We start from the raw sequence: 17,607 nt of genomic DNA, 5'->3' as shown, positions 1-17,607 counted from the left end.
ATGTGACTTAAAAAAACATGAGATTTTTATAACTATGAAAAGTTAACTACATGACATTATTTTAGGTTATAATGTGAAGGTTTATTGTGAGATTATTACCCCAAAACATCTAAGATTTGATTCATCTCTTTTATTACCCAATTTTGGATTTAGTCCAGAAAAGTTACTTTTTTTTTTTTTTTTTTTTTTAGAAAGTGGCAGGGGGCAAGGACAGACAGACAGGAAGGGAGGGAGATGAGAAGCATCAACTCATAGTTGTGGTGCCTTAGTTGTTCATTGATCTCTTTCTCATATGTGCCTTGACCGGGGGGCTCCAGTTGAGTCAGTGACCGCTTGCTCAAGCCAGTGACCTTGGGCTCAAGCCAGTAATCTTGGGCTGCAAGTCAGTGACCTTGGGATCACGTCTATGATCCCATGCTCAAGCTGATGAGCCCACGCTCAAGTCGCATGTTGGCAACTTCGGGTTTCCAACCTGGGTCCTCAGAATCCCAGGTTGATGCTCTATCCAACGTACTACCACCTGATCAGGCAATAATTATATTTCTTGAATCCAGGGTACTAACATTATTTCTCTTAAAATTCATGTTCAAAGGAATATTGGCTCGGTTAAACAAATATTGACTGTTTTGCACCAATGCTAGCACTCAGTAATAGTTTAAATACATCTTTGAGTCCTGTAATTTGATAACTAAATTATTCTGTATAGGTGATTGTATATTTATTTGAATATTTCTGAGCTAAGTGAAATAAGCCAGTCAGAGAAAGACAAGCATCATATGATTTCTCTCCTATGTGGAATCTAATGAACAAAATGCATTAATAAGCAAAATAGTCAGACTCATTGATAGAGGGCAGGCTGACAGATCTGGGGGCGGTGGGTTGCAGGGCTAGGTGGGAGGTGTGGAGGGATTATTCAAAAAATAGGAAAGGGCCCTGGCCGGTTGGCTCAGCGGTAGAGCGTCGGCCTCTGGCGTGCGGGGGACCTGGGTTCGATTCCCGGCCAGGGCACATAGGAGAAGCGCCCATTTGCTTCTCCACCCCCCCCCCTTCCTCTCTGTCTCTCTCTTCCCCTCCCGCAGCCAAGGCTCCATTGGAGCAAAGATGGCCCGGGCGCTGGGATGGCTCCTTGGCCTCTGCCCCAGGCGCTAGAGTGGCTCTGGTCACGGCAGAGCAACACCCCCTGGTGGGCAGAGCGTCGCCCTGGTGGGCGTGCCGGGTGGATCCTGGTTGGGCGCATGCGGGAGTCTGTCTGACTGTCTCTCCCTGTTTCCAGCTTCAGAAAAATAAAAAATAAATTAAAAAAATAGGAAAGAAAAAACTCATGGACAACAGTATGGTGATTGCAGTGGGGTAAGGTCGAGGAGTCTATTGGGGAAATAAATATGATAGAAGGAAACTTGATTTGGAGTGGTGAACACACAATAGAGTGTACAGATAATGTGTTGTAGAATTGTGCACCAAAGCCTTTATAATTTTGTTAACCAGTGTCATCCCAATAAATTCAATACAAAGAAAAAAATTTAGTAAGTGTAGTAGCTTTGTTTTTTTGTCAGATATAATCATGCCTAATCTATGTTTAACTCAATCACTGGAATTAAAATGTTTACAACAGTTAATTGCAGTTGGTTGTAAAATGATTAAAAGTATGTTAATGACCTAGAAACTAGCAACTTAACCAAGATAAGAAGATAATAAGCTTTAATTTGAGTGCTTATTATTTACTGTTTTAAGTATTTTTTTAAGAATTAATTTATTTAAATCTCACCTCAACTTTATTAGGTGGTATTATTATTATTATTATTATTACCAATTTACAGATTTAAAGAGTGGCATGAGCCCTGGCCGGTTGGCTCAGCGGTAGAGCGTCGGCCTAGCGTGCGGAGGACCCGGGTTCGATTCCCGGCCAGGGCACATAGGAGAAGCGCCCATTTGCTTCTCCACCCCTCCGCCGCGCTTTCCTCTCTGTCTCTCTCTTCCCCTCCCGCAGCCAAGGCTCCATTGGAGCAAAGATGGCCCCGGGCGCTGGGGATGGCTCTGTGGCCTCTGCCCCAGGTGCTAGAGTGGCTCTGGTCGCAACATGGCGACGCCCAGGATGGGCAGAGCATCGCCCCCTGGTGGGCAGAGCGTCGCCCCATGGTGGGCGTGCCGGGTGGATCCCGGTCGGGCGCATGCGGGAGTCTGTCTGACTGTTTCTCCCTGTTTCCAGCTTCAGAAAAATGCAAAAAAAAAAATAAAAATAAAAATAAAGAGTGGCATGAAAAATTTGCATAATATGCCCAAGGCCAATCATCCAGTCTCCTGTACATCAGGATCTGAACATACCCAGTTTCAGAATTCACATTTCTAACATCACCCCCCATCTTCTTCCAAAAACATAACATTAATGGCCATTTTTATTTGAATACCTTGAATTTACTTTTTGAAATATGATTTCTCATAAAATTGAATATAAGTGAGTAAAAACAAAGTGAATTGCATTTCGCTTTTCATTAGCATAGTTACAGATTTATACACTTTGAAAATAACCTAGAGAAAAACAATAAAAAAAATACTTCTGTGAAGTTTGAAAATGTCAGAAGATAAAACATCCAAGTTATCAAATTAAATCTTAAAGCTCAAGGATGAAGCAATGTCTGTTTAACAACAAAATGTCGGGCTAGAATATAAAGAATTCATGGATTCTGCAAGATGTTTTATTCATATATTGGTAAATGAATACATAACTATTTGAAAACGTTTTTGTTTTTGACATAACCTACATTTTGGAATGTGAGTAGTTTTATTTTTTAATGCATGGTACATCATAGATACATGATTTTGTTTATTTCATTAAAAGAAATAAATCATTGTTATTCCTATTGGTGTTAAAGCCATAATGAATAAAACCTTCACTATAGTAATTAAAAGTTTTATTTTTGTGTTGGGGAAAAACAATACATTTTGAAATGGAGATGAAGGCATAAAGCAACTCATTTCTTACTGTAAATTAAAATAAACCTGATAGATCTTAGTGGTGGTTTCTTTCATATGTATGTTAATGAACACACTTGAGCTGTTCTAAATTTCAAGTATAATAATTTTCTGGAACCAAACCTAAAATATAGCACAAGAATCCATAGATTGACAGGAGGGATTGCAAAGTCTTGCATACTCGATTTGCCAGATAAAATTCAGTCTGTGCAGGTATTAGAATTTTATATAAACAATGAATATTTGTTTAGTGCGTGGCCCTTTTGGGTATAGGCAAATTCACTGTTTACCTGAAATGCAAATTGAATTCGGTGTCCCATATTTTAATTTGCTTAAACTGGCAACTTTATAAATCCTGCATACCTCTCCGGGCCTCTATTATGTTGCTGGCCGGTAATTTATTTATCTCTATCATAATTTTGAATTTAAATTATTTGAAATTCTGTTTCAATTTATTTTCCAAAAATAATTAAGTTGCTTCATGTTACTATGAAGGATCATTAAGACAAGTGTTATTAATTTGCAAAATGCAGTATGCTTTGAATACATTAGCAAGACTGAGCACTGATACATGTAGGAATTGATTCTATTCTCAGAATAGCCACAAATGTTTTGCCTAAAAACTAAAATAGGTGTCATTTACCGTAGTTAATGCCAAACTACTTTTAAAAGTATATTATTGTAGAAATCTTCTATAAAAACATTTATAAGTGTCCATAAATGTATAAGTTCTTACTAGATAAAACCATGTTTTTTGGATGTCTTAAATTTTATTTTTAGCTAGTTATCACTCACCCTTTTATTCAATTCTCATTGTTAATTTGAACAGATAATTTAGAAAGACTGGTGAAGCACAAAATGTATTTGTCTTGTTAATTTTGTTAACAACTGAAGCTACAAGGAGCGTGCATTTTCATAAATAGCTATGACAGCTGCCTCGTTACAAGCATGAATTCTTCATTCAGCAAATAATCCCTAAAGTGAAGTCATAATGATTCTCTTATTTTCATTACTCTTTGCTTAGAAAAAAATATGCGATTATTGAGATGGATAACACATATTTAACCAGAAAAAAAAATGTCTATAGCCTTTATCATGACCACTTAGGAAAATAGAAAAAGAAGGAACTCTCCACACTGTAAAAACACCATAATCTGAAAGAATTATAAAATAGTATAAATTTTGCTTCCAGAACCATCTATATTGGAAAGACTATATATATTGTTTTTGAAGAGGAAGTGCATTAATGATTTCCCTGAGAAATATTTCACTTCATTTCACATCATGGATGATGAAGTGGATCATATTTTAAAAGCTCTCTTAGGCAACACTATACCTTTTGCTCTATTAATTCTGATTTAAAAATAAAATCTGAAATTAGAACATCATAATTAAAAGTTATTGCTTTATCTTATTTCTTCTTAGTAACTTCTATTTAAAGTTCTAAGTCCCCCTGTAAGGTCAGTGGATAATGGGAAAGGTCAGACCTGCCAACTTTGGCTAGGACCACCCACATCCATACGCGCCAAGGGAAACTTCCCAGACTTCCCCTGAGCCCTTTGGAAAAAAAGTGACCGTCTGCCAGCCAGTGAGATTTCACCACATCATATTAGCTCGACCACCCTAGGGACCCTTTAAATATCTCCCACACGGGTCACCGCTTGTGACTCTCCTGGCCTCCATCTTTCCTCAGGGCCAGGGAACCTCGCTGGGTGGGATGTGCTCTTTACTCAATAAAACCTTTTGTTATTCCACACTTTGTGGCTCCGGCCCCCTTCCTTCCTTCTCGGTGGGGAAAAATACCTTACATTTTGGTGCCAAAAACCTGGGAGGAGTTTTTTTTGTTTGTTTGTTTGTTTGTTTTTGTTTTTTTTTTTTTTAAAGGTGTTCCACTGTGACAATGTATTAGTTTATTATTTTATTTATTTATTTTTTATTTTTTTGTAAATATTTTATTTATTGATTTTTTTAGAGAGAGAGGAGTGAGAGAGAGAGACAGAGAGAGAAAAAAGGGAGGAGCAGGAAGCATCAACTCCCATATGTGCCTTGACCAGGCAAGCCCAAGGTTTCGAACCGGCGACCTCAGTGTTCCAGGTCGACGCTTTATCCCACTGCGCCACCACAGGTCAGGCAAACCTGGGAGGAGTTTGAAGTCACAAGGACCGCTCCTCTTCCCCACCCCCACCCCCCCGAGAAAGAACCAGGACCTCCGACCTTCCACCCACTTTGGTGCATGGATGTGGGCAGTCCTAGCCAAAGTTCGCAGGTCTGACCTTTCCCATTATCCACCAACCTTACACCCTCCTTTTCATTCTAAAAGTAACATGAGAGAAAAGAAAAAATAATCAAAACAATTCTGTTACCTAATAAAATAGTTTGAGACAGTTTCTTTTCTATGTATTTACATCTATAAATATGAATGTCTATAACATTCATTGCATTACACTTTTCATTCTATGATTTACAAAATAATTATGCTATGAACTATTCATATAATAAGATAAAAGTTAAGCGATGAAAAAATTTAGTAATATATTTTAATTAATACTTATTAATATCAACAAAATATCTTGATGTGGGCATGAAAGACGTCACTGACATGATAAATGTTGATTCTTGTCGAAGACTCCCATTCTTTCAGAAAATATAGCAGGATGATCCCTGTCCTATATGTTTTACAAAAGAAAATGTAAAATCTACCCATTAAAAAAAATATTTGTAGTGGTGAGGAGTCACTAAGCCGCTTTACCCGCAGGTATTGTAAAGTACCAAAAGCTACAGAATTAATATTAATATATTAAGAGGCTTGGAAAACATTTTATTAATTTGGATTAAGGTATGCAGAGAAATTGTGAGAATAGTCTCTGTACTGTGTAATTGGCATTATATTGTAAATGCAAAGGGTGGAATCCCCAGACATTCCACCACACCTGTGGGGAAAGGGGTGAATGGCTAGCCAGGTGCAGGAAGAGAAAAGCCAAAATAAACCTTTTCTTATAGCAATGAGCCATTTGCGGACATTTGTCCCCACAGAAACTACCTCTCCTATGTAAATGTGTGTGGTTAACACGTGTGACTCTAGACAGAGAAATAGCAGATAAATACTAAATAATATAGGAAGGCCTTTTAATATGTAAAGAGACATCTTTCTACCAATGTGTTGATTTGTAAATTTTGTTTTCTCCAAAAGAATGTATGACTTACAAATTGAACATGGTCCTATCATGTTAAAGGACATATGACTATAGGCCCTGGCCGTTTGGCTCAGCGGTGGAGTGTCGGCCTGGCGTGTGGGGGATCCGGGTTCGTTTCCTGGCCAGGGCACATAGGAGAAGCGCCCATTTGTTCCCCCCCCCTCCTTCCTCTCTGTCTCTCTCTTCCCCTCCCGCAGCCGAGGCTCCATTGGAGCAGGGATGGCCCGGGCACTGGGGATGGCTCCTTGGCCTCTGCCCCAGGCGCTAGAGTGGCTCTGGTCGTGGCAGAGCGACCCCCCTGGAGGGGCAGAGCATCGCCCCCTGGTGGGCAGAGCGTCGCCCCTGGTGGGCGTGCCGGGTGGATCCCGGTCGGGCGCATGCGGGAGTCTGTCTGACTGTCTCTCCCCATTTCCAGCTTCAGAAAAATACAAAAAAAAAAAAAAAAAAAGGACATATGACTATAACCAATAGTGGTAAGGGGCTCCTAATTACAATTTTTGCTTCTGTACTTCCCACTTACAAAACTATAAAAACTAAGTAGAACAAAGGGCCAGTACGCTCTCCCTCAGATTGCTGTTGGAGTTTCCTCCGCTTGGCCAAGCTAGACAATAAAGCTTTGATGTGTAATCGACAGACCTTATTCGTGTCTTCAATGTTTCGGGTCCCTCTGGGTTAGGATTAACAGTGGTTTGATTCCCTGGTCAACACACATACTTACTGGAGCAGCTCAATGTTCCTATGCTTCTTTCTCCCAGCCTCTCCCTGGGGGGGGGGGGGAGGAGAAAGAAAAATGTAAGTTATTCTATCTAAATGCAGAAGTTTCTAACTGAGATATTAAGTGTTCTGTTAAGTGATGGGAACTGGGCTGTTTTTAGACTGCATATTTAAAGATTTAGTCACTTAAAATTTTTAAATCACTTCAGATTTTGACTAGTTTGCTAGTGTTCAGTGTCCATCACAAATGTTATTTAAATTTGACTAATCCTGGGTTTGAAAATGTTTTATGATAACTAGGTGGGGCTGGCGTGTCCTGTGAAAAGATTGTATATGAACATCCATCGTTTCCATTTAGGATTAAGTTGGTTTTTACCTGAGTGGGAGAAGGTCATTGGACACAAAGTTGAGCCTCCCTTGCTATGTGGGAGTCGTGTAGGAACATCGGACTCTCACATTATGTTTAGAAACTGGGAACTGCTTGTTCTGATATGCAAGTATTTTTCAGTACTGAGACCTATTAAAATGAAGCTTTGGTAATATTTTAAGGTACCAAAGGCTACAGAATTACTATTAATATTTTAGGAAGCTTAAAGAACATTTTATTAATTTGGGCTAGGTGTACAGAGAGATTTTATAAATAATCTCTGTACTTGTGTGATTAGCATAAAATCAAGATGGCCAATGACATTGTGTTGTAAATGCAGAAAGAGAAAGGAGACTTGAATTCTCTGACCTTCTCCCATACCTATGGGGAAATAGGTGAATAGCTAGCCAGGAGTAGGGAGAGAAAAGATGAAATTAAACCTTTTCTTATACTGATGGACCCTTAACAGGCATTTGTCCCCATGGAAAATACCTTTCCCCTCCTGAAAGCATATAGTTAATGTATGTATCTCTGAACAAAGGAATAGCAAATGAACACTAGAAATTATAGGAATGACTTTTAGTATGTGTAAAGCCAGAAGCCAAGGCCAGGGCTGCCACTATCAAAGCAGCCCAGCTCATGCAGGTTCGCATTGGATTCGGACAGTCGGTAAAGAAACAACGGAGCCAAAAGCTGGTGGGCCATAGTCTTTAATTCTAGCTTGCACCCGGCGGGCAAGTAAAAATACACACTGGGCTCCAAAACCCACTCACATTCAGTGCTCACAAAGCTACTGACTTATCCGAGTTTCCTAGAATCAAAGGTTTCTAGCTCACCAGACTTATTCTCCTCAGTTCCCCATCTCCTTCCTTCTCCAGCGTCAAACTGCACAAACTGGCATCTCACTCAGCACTCCGCCATCTTGGCTGCTTCTCCTGGCCTACTCCACGTGGCCTCCTTCTGCTCTCTGCTCTGCTCTCTCCTCTAATCATCCCAGGAACCAAGAGCGCAAACTCTAGTTCCGTCCCCATTTTATAGTGTAGAAATTCAAACCCTTAATCCAATATACAAAATAGGGAAGTCTCTAATACAAAGTCACTTCTCTGAGGCATGATTGGATTGTACCACCCCACATCAAAAAGGGTGGGAAAGGCATAATCCCAAAACCAAGCCCCAGGCTACAAGGATTCTGCCTGCCTTTAGCCCACCCCAACACACATTAATATCACCTGGGCGACGGCCTCCTCGTGGGCAGTGTAATCTTTAACAAAGTGAGCATAATACATTTTATCTGCCCAACAGTATGTAAAGTGACATTTTTACCATTGTGTTGCCTTGTAAGTTTTAATGTGTAGAAGTGTCTTTTTATGAATCCTATAGACAGATGTTATTAACTTCTATTGAATTGTGTCCCATCCCCCTCCCTTCATTCCTTCCCCAAACCTGTATAGGAGAAAACACGGTATAGGCTTACACCATGATGTCAGGTTATTTCCCTGCCCATGTATAATTAACGGTATATAACCAACCCCTAGAATATTAATAAAACACATGATTTGGGACTCTGGAACTTCCCCGTGTAAGATATACGTGGTCGGCTCATTTAATAAATTTCCTCCTTTAATAAAACTTTTCAAAAATTTATTTGGACTATGTGCTTCTATGACAACCTGCGGAATTGTGGCTTGGGTACTTTGCAACAGTAAAGCTTGGAAGTTTTTTGATGAGTTAAAGAGAACTAAATTTACATGTGATAGGAATAATTATGAGAAAGCATCCTAAAGAATTCTGGGGACTCTGGATCAACAAAGCATAGTGACATGAAGAATAAGAAGAGGCGGCAAATGACATCTACCGTGACTAATTTTTACAACATGAAACAAGCCTGCAAATTCAAAAAATGTTCTTTGAAAACCCTAAATGTATTTTAAATCTTCACAGAATGATTGCACTGTAAGCAGCAAGCATTCAAACCTGTTTTCCGTTTTACATCTTTATCTTCTAATACCCTTGTAAAGCCAGTAGCCACGGCCACCATCACAGCCACCTGGTCCTTGCAGGTTCGCATTTGATTCGGATAGATGGTAATGAAACAATGGAGCAAAGAACTGACGGGCCATTGCCTTCCATCCTAGCTTGCACCCGGCAGGCAAGTAAAAACACACACTGGGCTCCCAAATCTACTCATTCAGTGTTCACAAAGCTACTGACTTATCCTGGGAAGACACTTCCCTTTCCATTCAGGGCTCCCAAAGCCACTGACTTATCTGAGTTTCTTAGAATCATAGGTCTCTAACCTCACCAGTCTCACTCATCTCTGTTCCCTATCTCCTTCTCTCTGCACAAACTGGCTTCTCCTTCAGCACTCCACCATCTTGGCTGCTTCTCCTCTCCTCCACGTGGCCTTTCTCTGCTCTCTCCTCTAATGTTAATCTCAGGAACCAAAAGAGCAAGCTCCCAGTCTGCCCATTTTATAGTGTAGAAATCAAAATCTTTAATCTAATATACAAACAAGGAAGTCTCTGATACAAAGTCACTTATTGAGGCATAATGGGATTCCTTATGAGAGTGCACCACCCCACATCATGCAATCAGTCAAGGGTGTGGGGCAAAGTTTAGTCTTAAAACTAAGCCTTAGGCTATAACCACCCTGCTTACAGCCTGTCTCCCACACATAATGCAAATTATAAGTGTAAGCCTGTAAGGTATTTTTCCCCGCCAAGAAGGAAGAAAGAGGGCCAGAGCCGCAAAGTGTGGAATAAGTAAACGGCTTTGGCTTTATTGAGTACAGAGCACACAACCCACCCGGCAAGGTTCCCTGGCCCCGAGGAAAGAAAGATGGAGAAAATGGAGGCTAGGGAAGTTGCACGGATTAAACCGCGTGGGAGATATTTAAAGGGTCCCTCTAGGGAAGTGGAGCTACTATGACCTGGTAAAATTTCACTGGCTGGTGGACGATCCCTTCTTTCCAAATGGTTCCTGGGAAGCTTCCTTTGGTGGGCTTGATTGTGGGTGGTCCTAGTCAAAGTGGGCGGGTCTGAGTTACCCACATCACCATCCCTCTATCCACCGACCTTCCAATAAGTGAGCAAACATATATCATATTTATAAACTTATTTGATCAACAACCCTTTTTATGATAATTATTTTTATTTGTCCTAGAAAAAACGGTAAAATATAATTCTCTTTAAAGAAATTTGCATTATAGAAAACTTTCACAGCACTAATTTATTTAGTAGTTTGAACAAAACTCGATGTACCTGAGTTTCTTCTCTATAAAACATCAACATAGTTTTAGAATTTTAGATTCATAATATTCACAGTACTGCAAAATATTATGGCTGTAAAATCTTCAAAAAAAATAACATGCTTTTATCAGAATCTTTAAATAATGATAGTTACAATTTCTATTCTCCAATAGTCATTATTTAAAAAGTTTTTAAAAAGAAAATACTGAGACAATTATATCTGAGTTTAGCAGTTTTCCAAATACTTGAAAAAATATTTGAGTTTTCATGCAGATGTTTGGAATAATATCAATACCTCCTCTCTTGACTATTAATAAACATACCTTTCTCTAAGATAATAAATTCAAAATCTGTACTTTCTGTGATTCAATCATTTCTTTATTTCAACAAGTTTTGTGTCATGTTTACCAGGAATTCAGCCTAACTACTGGTGAAAACACACAAAATGAATCTGGAATGATACCTTCTCTCCAAAAGAGGTCAATATTACACAACTCCAAACACGGAGTTACACAATTAAAGAGATTGGTAGTAATTATTTTACTGATTTGATATTTACAAACATGGATATTTTTAATAAAAATTCTTAACTTTTTAATGTTCAAATTATATTTAGTTCTGTACTATTACCTGTAAAACTTCCACCAAAGGACATGGACTAAAATTACATCTGTAACTCTTCCAATTCCTTTGAAATGCTGGCTGTTTCTTCCCTCCTGTAACATCCCCAGGGTGTCTAGAAGATGGGTTCCCTGTGATGGCATTGAGGACATGCACGTTGGCATTTTAAATATTTTAAGCTGAAGGAATCTCAGATGCTTAAGTGGGTTCAGGAAGGCCTCTCTAACCTCCCTGAAGCAGGTCTTTCACCCCAGGTTACTGCACTTACCTCATATCCTATTGTTCTTTCATTTTCCCCTGACCTTAGTCTTCATAATAAACCTGCATTAAAATACTCGGGTTTAACCAATTTTTTTTCTTTTTGGTCCCGTATTTCCTCATGAAGGGTCCTGTGTCACATAAAACTTAAGTAACTACCTATACTTTTCCCTTGTTAATCAATCTTTTGTTGTATAGAACCTACTAAGGTAGGAGAAAATGTATATATTTTTCCTACCTTACACCTGTCTACATCCCACACGTACATTGTAGAATTGAAACACTTCTGTTCCTTTGAAACTCATCAAAAAGTACTTGTCCCATTTCTTCTAGGCCCTATGGAAAACTAACTCACAGAAATAACAAACATGTCTTTTGTGATCAATTTTGGTTTCTATGCCAAGATATGTGTGCTACTCTTTTATTTGGCGTTATCTTGTATAAACTATAGGGAAAAAAATAGGGTAGTCTTCACATTTTCAAAGATGAGCCCTCAGAATGATCAGGCTATTTGCCAAGTGTCACTCGGTAAATAACAAACGGCATGCCTGTTCAGTCCCAGTTCTGTCTGCCTGCAGAGCCTCTACTCTTAAAAGTTATTCTGTGCTGCACTTTTCTTCAGACCCCCAACATCATTAGAAACTAACATCTGTCAACTGAAGAAACGTCCAAACCTGTACGAATTTTCATGAGTTTTCTTGAGCCAAACTGTTGACAATTGCTGGGAAGCAAAATCTCAATGGATTGAAAAAAATGCTCCAGAAAACGCTTTTACCACTTATTTTATACATCAGAATCGAAGAGAAAAAATGTAAGGGATTATATGAAATCTATTAGTAATAGATTGGGAAGGCGGGTGAAAGCAAAGGAAGGGGAGAAATATTTGGGATTGGACAGAAGTAAAAATGTTTAGTCTCAAATTTCTTTTACATAGGCAGGCATAAAATAGTAAAAAAAAAAATGACAACGTGATAATAGTAACAATGAGATGGGAGGGGCTGAGGTTTCCGCTCTGGTGGGGTGACTACACGCTGGGGGGGGGCAGGAAAAGAGAATCACCTGCACATGTCAGAGCCGTGTTATCAGTACGTTATTATAGGCACAAAAGACAACAGACAGGCTCCATTAAGGTAAGCGTGGACCTTTGTTAGAGAGAACTACCACCTTAGGACATGACTACCCAGTGGCTTACTTTATGTCTCTGTGTTTTTGCAAGGCCATTGTGAAGGTCTCCCCTAGGTTTATAAATGATAGATACGTGAATTCCAAACTGCCCTCTTGATGTTCTGCTTATCTGTCAGATCTCACTCACCCTTACTGGACTATCGCCCCTGAGACAGAGGAATTCCAAGAAGCTGGCAAGCTGCCCCAAGGAGGAGCATTCCGGACATCCCAGAACTTTTGACTCAGTACCCCCTCAGGCTCTCCAAAGCCCTGTAAAATTCGCCTCATAGACTGTAACTGGTTCTCTTCTCCCCGGGAGAAGTGCCCGGCAGGGTTCCTTTCTTCCTTTCAATAAAATCTGTTACTCTGGTCTTTTCGAACTCCCATAGATTCCAACAGTTAGGTGTGTATTTGGCCCCTGTTTCATCCACACATATACAATACAGCATTTAAACTAAACTACCACACATGTACAACACAGCTTTTTAACTATAATAGGCTTTCTGGTTGAGAAGCAAGTTGCTGCAGTATCAAGGTCTCCTTTTCATGTGTCCCTGCTGGAGGCCCTTCCTATCAAGGCCTCCCCTCTGAACTGACTTTTTGTTATGGGCTCATGTTAACCAGCTAACCCCACTGTTGGGCAAATGAGTTTGTAAAATATGAACTTTGAGTTTGCTCACTTTTATTGTTAAAAATGGCACTGGCAGCACCAGGTATGTGATCTGTGAAATTGCTAATTACCTTCCTGCTTGGGAAGGCCATTGTTATGCTAATGTCGCTGAAGGGGAGAGGTTTTAGAGCCAGAAAAGTTTTGAAAAGGAAGAAGAAGAAAGAAGCCAGTTTAGTGGAGTAAGAAGCCATGTTGGCAGATGGGAACCAGAGGTGAGGGGCTTTGGGACTGGTGAGGCCTTTGATTCTAGGAGGAACCGGAGAAGATTCTCCTGGTTGTGGAACCGGAGAATGTGTCAGTGGCTTTGGGAGCCCTGTGCGTTTGTTTGCTCGTGGGCCAGTGCAAGTTGTGAATAAAGGAGTGGCCCACCATTTTTTGGCTCCACTGTGTCTTTACTGTCTGCCGGATCCAATGAGAACCTGCATGTGCATGGCAGCAATGGCCCAGGCTACTGGCCTTATACCCGACTTGGTCATGTTCCTCGCGGCTTTATTAGGGCCTCCCCGATACCACACACACCAAGTGAAATATCTGGGTGACGCTATTCTCTCTGTGGTCCCGTACTTTTTATTTTGGGGTAGGGTGGGTGGGGGCGACAACCTAGCATTTCAGGTACCTGGTTATTTCCTCATTGTTTGGAGGACACATTGGTAAGAAGTCATTTTCACAGTGGTGTTTTATACCTTTAGTTCTTTCTTATTGTTTCTCTCAACAATCCTGTCCTTAGAGTGGATTTTATTCCTCCCAGGATAAAACAACCAAAATTCTTTTGTTAGTTCCAATTCCTACTCCCCCAATTTCCTAGTGACCATTCAAGGTTTTTCTGTGTTACGAAGTGAAATTTTTGCTCTCTAGTATCAGGAGAGGGGAGCATGATAATTTAAACAATGATACACATTCCCTTTACTCTAAATTTCCATTTCCCTCCCTCTTTCCCTGAGTTGTATTTTCCTAAAGACTTAATTTCCTTTGTTTCTAAAAAACATATATTAAAAATCAACTGTCTCAAAACAAAACTAAAAGCTATGTGAAACCCACATCACCCCACACCTCCATCCCATCATCATCTATTGATGATTGTCATTAAATAGGAAAGAGTAATTGAGCTACACTGGAAACAAAGTTTTAGTCACAGCTATTCCTTTAATTCCTTATTTTGTTGGAAGACTCTAGGCTCTGAAACTGTGAGGCAGCCTTGCCTGTCATTGTCTTGCAAATGCAAAAATGAAAAAACTCAGCACTCAGGGGGAGAAAAGAATAGCAATGATAACAACCAAAACAGCAAGACAACCCTGTTCCTTAGCTGACTTTCTAATTTGCACTCCAAATTCCCGACTGTCCATCGGCTAACATCTCAGTAGCTATATTTTTACACTGTCAGAAAATAATTTAAAATGTTTTCTGCCAGCATGGACACAGGATTCTCACTCTTATAAGCCTACAATTTACATCTTTTAAGATTAAAATACATGAAGGATTGCAGCAGGGGAAGTAATGCAAACTTCACAGTACTCTGCAAACTGCTGCTCTGAGACAAGAAGTGGGGCTACATGGCTCAGTCGCTATTCATTTGATCGTAAGCATTTGCTGTGTGGGGAAAAAATGATGTGTTTAGGGGACAGGAAACATTCAGTCCGCTTCTGGCCAGCATATTGATCGCCTAAACTGTGATTTGATCAGGAAATATTTTTGATATCACAGTTAAAGTGGGATATTTGGCAGATTTCTTGAGAAGCAAACTCAATATATTTGATTTACTTCGTCTTTTACTGATGAAATACTGTCCAGACTATTAATTGTGAAATGTCCTTTTTTGGGGGGAGGTCATTATTGGAGCATTCACACCTCAACATATTCCTGGTTATAACTTTATTTTTCAGTTTTTAGCCAAATCCTGTACCATGTATAGGTAAATTTAAGAAAAAATGTCAGAGTTTCATAACTTAAATGATTCTTATAAGCATTATTAATTTCTTTTCTAGATAAGAAAATAGGTGTGGGAGGCACAACTAGTCAGTGGAACTGGATCCAATTTTTCTTAAGACCATTCATTGGCAATTCGAGGTAAGAAGTAATAACTAAGAACTGAGTAGCTTTTTGTGCAGTCTTTTATTCAATGTTATCATTCGCATAGTTTGAAGTTCAGTAGCTATCTCTGCAAGAGTAAGATACTTACATTTAAAAAATCAAGCAACCTAGTAGAGGCTCTTTATCATGGAAAGGTTCATAAGCTGACTTTGTATTATTTGGTTCCTCGGACAAAATTTCCTCATCTGTGACCATTGTAGTACCACCTCATATTATTTGGAGAGATACTTAAATGAAGATGTGTAGAGCACTTGGAACAATACCTAGACGTGGTAAGTGCCATATATATAAAATCGTGACAGCCTTGCTGTCCTCGAAAAAACAAGTTAAAGCTTAACCATTTGAAACATGATTTTATTCTTTATTACTTACACATAAAACTGAATAAATTTTCTCTCTGAATAAGACAACTACTGTTGTCATGTTTGAGAGTGAAGTGTCTTAAAGTGCAATGAACTGTTTGGATGGTGGCTTATATAACACAAAATAGCTTCAGCTGTGATTCATTTGACAGACTGAGGATTAATAATGAAATAGAGAAGGCACATGTGTGGTTTCCACTCCTGCTCATCAATGAGCCTGTTCTTCCAGGTCCTAACATTTTATATAATATACTTTTAACTGTCTTTTTTTATTGGGGGGGGAGTGCAGAAAAACATGGAAATAATCTTCATTAAATTCACTGAATTATATATTAGAGATATTTTCCTGGAATATTGGCATCTGAAAGTAATACTTAAATAATTTCCCAGTATGGCATAATCTATGCCTGCACACATTTTGCATAAATTATTACCTTCTACCAAGGAATGAAAATGAGAATTGTTTAAAATGGGATATGCTTGATAGTGGATCAAATTTCCCTAGTATGTAAATTATTTCCTGGGAGTGAATAAGGCACATTGGGAGCAATTTAATAAATGATACCCTGGAGGTCTGAATGGATTAATGAACCTGATTATCCTTCTCCCGCAGAAGGAGAAAACTGTCACTCTGCAGTTAGCCTAAAATGAGCTCTCTATAGTGTCACTTTAAGGTATTTTGTGGGGAGAAAAGAGATAAATATAGGTGCCCCATTTAATACTTCTTGGGGGAGAGCTACTTTACGTGGTTACTTTCTTTCTCAGTGTGGTGTCATTAGCAAAGTAGCATATGTCTTATTTGAACAGAGTATGAACTGGTTTTGTTAAAAAGCCGTATCTATTCTGGTGCTGGGGAGCCAGGCCTAAGGTGGATGCCACTGTCCTTCCCTCCACAGTACTGATGCTTGAGATTGGACTTCATTTCCTTGGCACTGCCTCTCAGGTTTTTCCCATAAAGCACTCCATGGGTTGGGCTTAGTGCTCTTTACCCAGAGCCAATGAAAGACAAGCTGTATATAGATAAGTCTCAAAAGAGAAAGCATTGTCTCTTACCTTTTGACTCAAAAAAACTTACTAGGTTGAAATTGATGTGCAAGAAATTATCATAACTATAGAGGCTTAAAAATAACAAAAATGTATTATCTTATTGTCATAGTCAGTCCAGGGTGCTTTAAAAAAAATACCATAGACTGGGTGGGTGGCTTCTACAACAGACATTTATGTCACACAGTTCCGAAACCTGGGAAGTCCAAGGTCAGTGTGCTGGCCAGTGTGGTTCCTGGTGAGCTCCCTCTTCCTTGTTTGTGGATGGGTGCCATCTTGCCGAATCCTCACATGGTAGTGAGAGAGCTAGAGTCTCTTCATCCCCTTATGAGGACACTAATCCCATCACGAGGCTCAAGACCCTGTCTGAACCAACTGCTTCCCAAAGGCCCACCTCTTAATACCATACCACTTGGGGTTAGGGTTTCAACATATGAACTTTGAGGAGACACAAACATACAGTCCATGACATTTACAGTTTCCGTGGGTCAGGAATTTAGGTATGGGCTTGCTAGGTCATTTGCTCAATAACTCAAAAGCTAAAATCAAGGTAGCTGGAGCTACAATCTGATCTAAATCTCAGCTTCCTCTCCCAACACATGCAGGGGTTAGAAAAATTGATTCCTTAAGGTTATAGGATGAGTTCCCTATTTCTTTGCTGGTTGTCAGACAGGGATTTCTGATCTCCAGAGGCTTTCTCAGGTCTTAGCCATAAGGTCCTCCCTTACCAGAGTCTCTTACTCAATCCAAACTAGGAGCCCTTCATTTTAAGCAATCACTGATTTGAGTCAGTGTATCTAGGGTCAATGGTTTAGTAACCTTAATTATATCTGCAAACCTTTGCCATACTAGGTAACATAATCACAGGAGTAATATCTCAATATATGTCATTATATTTATAGGACCT

General features: G+C 39.5%; 1 non-coding gene across 1 annotated transcript; it reads left to right on the top strand.

Annotated features, from left to right (window-relative positions):
- The first annotated feature begins 930 nt into the window (after positions 1-930).
- TRNAQ-CUG (transfer RNA glutamine (anticodon CUG)) lies at positions 931-1,008 on the top strand. The gene has a single exon. It is a non-coding gene; the product is annotated as a tRNA-Gln (tRNA).
- Positions 1,009-17,607: the final 16,599 nt, after the last annotated feature.

This window comes from Saccopteryx bilineata, chromosome 5, assembly GCF_036850765.1.
Source record: "Saccopteryx bilineata isolate mSacBil1 chromosome 5, mSacBil1_pri_phased_curated, whole genome shotgun sequence".
Classification (NCBI taxonomy): Eukaryota; Metazoa; Chordata; class Mammalia; order Chiroptera; family Emballonuridae; genus Saccopteryx; species Saccopteryx bilineata.
This window is presented reverse-complemented; position numbering and strand designations above follow the sequence as displayed.